Source organism: Malania oleifera, chromosome 4 (assembly GCF_029873635.1).
Source record: "Malania oleifera isolate guangnan ecotype guangnan chromosome 4, ASM2987363v1, whole genome shotgun sequence".
Lineage (NCBI taxonomy): Eukaryota > Viridiplantae > Streptophyta > Magnoliopsida > Santalales > Ximeniaceae > Malania > Malania oleifera.
In genome coordinates, this window is record NC_080420.1 from 102,818,008 (window position 1) to 102,822,064 (window position 4,057).

At 37.4% G+C, this 4,057-nt stretch overlaps 1 non-coding gene across 1 annotated transcript; it reads left to right on the plus strand.

Annotated features, from left to right (window-relative positions):
* The first annotated feature begins 296 nt into the window (after positions 1-296).
* LOC131154665 (small nucleolar RNA R71) lies at positions 297-402 on the plus strand. The gene has a single exon (XR_009136581.1). It is a non-coding gene; the product is annotated as a small nucleolar RNA R71 (small nucleolar RNA).
* The last annotated feature ends 3,655 nt before the right edge of the window (positions 403-4,057 follow it).

A 4,057-nucleotide genomic window follows, 5' to 3' on the forward strand; every position in this document is an offset into this window, starting at 1 on the left:
CAGATTCCATGACTTCCAATTTCTTAGATAACGCAGCTACAAAGGCTTGTAAGCTAGTGTCCTCTTTGACCTCATATCTGCCCTCGCCACTGATTGCTCGGATAGGTTGGGCAGCTATCGGCACCCATTCAGGTCGTGTGTTCCACTGCTGGGCACTCTCAGCGAGATCATCTAAAAATGATAAGCCCTTATCTGGTTCCTTACGGAAGAACATCCCATTGCACATAGACTGGAAAAATTGTTTACACATAGGGGTTAAAGCAGTAAAAAAATAGTTCACTAACCTCCATGATTCGAAACCATGGTGTGGGCATATGTTCATCAAGTCCTTGAATCTCTCCCAACATGCCTAGAATGTCTCGCCATCTTTTTGCATGAACTGACTGATCTGCTCCTGCAGGTACTGAGTTCTCTGAAGAGGAAAGAACTTATGTAAGAACTCACGCTACATTTCAGGCCAGCTAGTTATAGAGTTAGGGCGCAAAGAATTAAACCAGATTTTTGCCTTGTCTTTCAGAGAAAAGGGAAACAAACGCAGTTTAATGTATTCATCAGTCCCAGCCCTATTAATAAAAGTGGTGCAAACCATCTCAAAGTCTGTCAAGTCCATCCGTGAAATTGGGGAATCACAGATAACATGCCATGCTTAAAAGTGAAATTCGGTGCATCCTGGGGCAACACAATGCATGAAGGTGTAGATGTGCGTGCAGGCTGTAGAAAATCTTCAAGTGTACGTGGTACATGTGCAGCCATAGCTTCTTCAAAATAATTGCCAAACAGATTATTCAGTTCAAATTCAGAATCACTCGCAGGACTAATAGGTGAACAGTTAAACTCAGTGCTATGTGTATCCCTACTAGTGCTAGGTGAAAGTCTACACAATCGATTCGAATTATCTCGAACCCAGGGCATCAAACATCACAATCGCCAATAGAAATCCACTAACGCGGCAATAGACAAAAAATTTTTCAATTTTTTGAATTTTCAAATTTTTTTCATTTTTCTATTTAATCAAAAAATAATTGGGAAAATGCAAAATTCGAAATTAAAACTGGAAATTCCCCGGCAACGGCGCCAAAAACTTGACTCACTCGAAAAATGAGCAGCTCGAAAGCTATCCCAAGTATAGGAGTTACGTCGTGTAATATTAAGCCCAAGGGCTAGATCGTCTCCTCAGGGAATGCGTTTTAATCTCAGATTTAACGTTCTCCCAATCAAAATTAAATTGGTACTGAACTCAGTTCAGATTCGGGTTTTCAAGATTGGTTGATTTCATTCTTAACAAATTAAATGACACGCGATTTAAAGTCCTAAAACTAGCATGCACAAAATTAAATAACAATAAATGAAACCCTAGGCTACCCAAGGAAATACCTAAACACGCATTATTAAATATGGCAACTACAAATAAGGAATTAAAACACACAGGAATGGAAACTCAATCAGATCCAAACACAGACTAAAAACTAAACTTTTAACACGAATCAATAATGCGAACTAAAATTAAACTATCAATCAACCTAAACGATAACGGGACACAATAAAAACACGAACTTTGTATGTTATTACTTTTTTTTTATTTTATACCAGAACTGAACCAAACTTCACTAAATTAATTAAATAAACTAAAGCATTATTTAAATCTATCACTAAATAAATAACCAAGTTGCAGCAATTTAAAATTACATCTTTCCATATACTTCAATAAAAAAAACAATAGTCACTTGAATAATAAGCAATTAAATCTAGATTACTTAAGCTTCAAAAAGAAGAACAAAAACATAATATCCAAATAAAATAAAGTAAAAGAAAAGAATAGAGAAGGAGAGAGAGAGGGAGAGTAAAACAGAGCCTGTGCTAGTTGGTTGTCCTCGGTTGAAGCTGGAACAGAGGGCTGTAGTCTCGGGTGGCTGTGATGAAGGCTGGAACAGAGAGGCTTGCTACTGCTGTGTTGCTGGCCGTGTGCTGGTGCTGGATGCTCACGGGCTGCTGTGTGTTCTCGGGTTGGAGAAACTGTTGCAGCAGAGAGTTGCTGCCGGTGTCGTGCAGGGGCTGCTGTGTGGAGTTGCAGCTGGTGTTGTTGCAGCTGCCGGAGCAGGAAGATGGCAGGGAACAGAGGGATTTAAGGAAGAAGAGTAGGGAAAGATTGGGGAAGAGAATAGGGAAGGATAATAAGAGAAAACAAAGACAGAACCAAGGGAAAAACAAGAAGAGAAAGGGGAAGAAGAGAAGGGAAAAGTAGGGAAGAGAAGAGCAAAACAGAAATTGAAAAATAAAATAAAACAAAGAAGAAGAAGAAGAAGAACAGAGGAGCCGTCCGAAGAGGCTGCGCTGGGGGAGTTTAAAAATAAAAGAAAAGAAACCCTACCCAGATTAGCCAACCCGACCCAGCCATGCATGGCCGAGTCACATCAAATATCCATTCAAGTATATATTTTTTTATTTTTTTTATTTTATTTGTTCTCTGGTCGTTGCAAATCTGACTCTTTTGGAGCTTGTATCTCACAAAACTCAAAACACAAAAGTTGTAGATGATCCTTTCCTCTTTCTTCAAAAATTTGAATCGTCTCAATCAAAGCTTAGACGAAAAAGTTATGCATGAAATACGAACAGGTGTCGGTTTTGGTTCGCGGGAATTTTCCTGCGACAAAAAATTACCAAAACTTCATAAATTGTGCAATAAAGTTCAAGAATGATGATTTTGGCACTTTATTAAAATATTGGACAATTTTGGACATTTAATTAAAAATATAAACCGTAAAACCCGGGTTAAACGTCCAATTACGCAGTTTCGACGCGTAATCAGTGGTGAAAACCCTAGCTCAATTGTTAGGCTGAGCTGATCTAGTCTCACTTATGGGGCTGAGACTCCCTAATTCAATTTTCGGGCTGAACTGAACCAACCTCACTTATGGGGCTAAGACTCTCCAGTTCAATTTCGGGTTGAACCCAACCGTTACAATAAAAACATTTTTGTACATATAAAAAAGCTTCTAAATACAAACATAAATGTACACATTAAGCTCATAATGTATGCACTCTCTTATGATATGATTTGAACTCAATAGAGTAAAGGGTGTTTATCTTAATAATTAAGGCACAAATAAAACATATGAACATATAAAATGATTATTATGTTCTCCAACAAAAAATTTGCAAATAAAAATATTTGGAGAATCTAGAGTTTAAGTTCAAAAGGATTTGTGCAATAAATAATTTCTCCCAAAAAAAAAATGTTTATCTAGAAAAATAACTACAAAAAATATTAAAGTTACTCTCAAAAAATGATTTTAATAAATGAATTTTCAAATGAGAGTAAATATAAATGAGTGTAAAATAAATGCCCAAAGTAAAATATTCTCTTCAAAATGATTTTCAAAATAATGATTGGAAGAGATTGGAGAGTATAAATTGTAATCCTAAAAAGATTTTACAATGCAAATATGAGTGGGGGAACTTTGATTAAGAAAATGATTTGAGAGGTTTTAAAGTTAATTAAAGTTGCTAATCTGGAGTAATGGGGGGTATTTATAGAGTTTGTGAAAATTATGACTGTTGGGGACACAAAAGTCATTTTAGAAAAACATTAATAGTGTTTAATTGAAAATAACCTCGTTTTACTGCGGTAAAAAATTCACCAACCCGAGAGTACCGGTCGACTGGATGCGAGGTTCGGTTGACCAAGTGACAAAGTTCGGTCGATCGGGAGAAATTTGAACTGAGAGTTCGGTTGACTAGACTAAGGGTCCCAAAGGCCATTTTTCATTTTCGCGCGGTTTAGTTGACCAGGTGATTTTGAACTATAAAGTTCGGTCGACTGGACAATTAGATTCTCCCACGTGGGGGTTCGGTTGATTAGGGCGTTGCCCATTTAAATTTGGTCAGTTGACCGTGAAATCAAACTTTGACTTGGTGGGAGTTCGGTTGATTGGGATATATTGACTAGGTAGGGTTCGGTTGACCGTGCTATGGTCAAACTGTTGACCTGGTGACCAGTTCAATCGAGCAACAGATTTACACTGTGAAAGTACGGTCGACCGAACATGCATTTTTAATG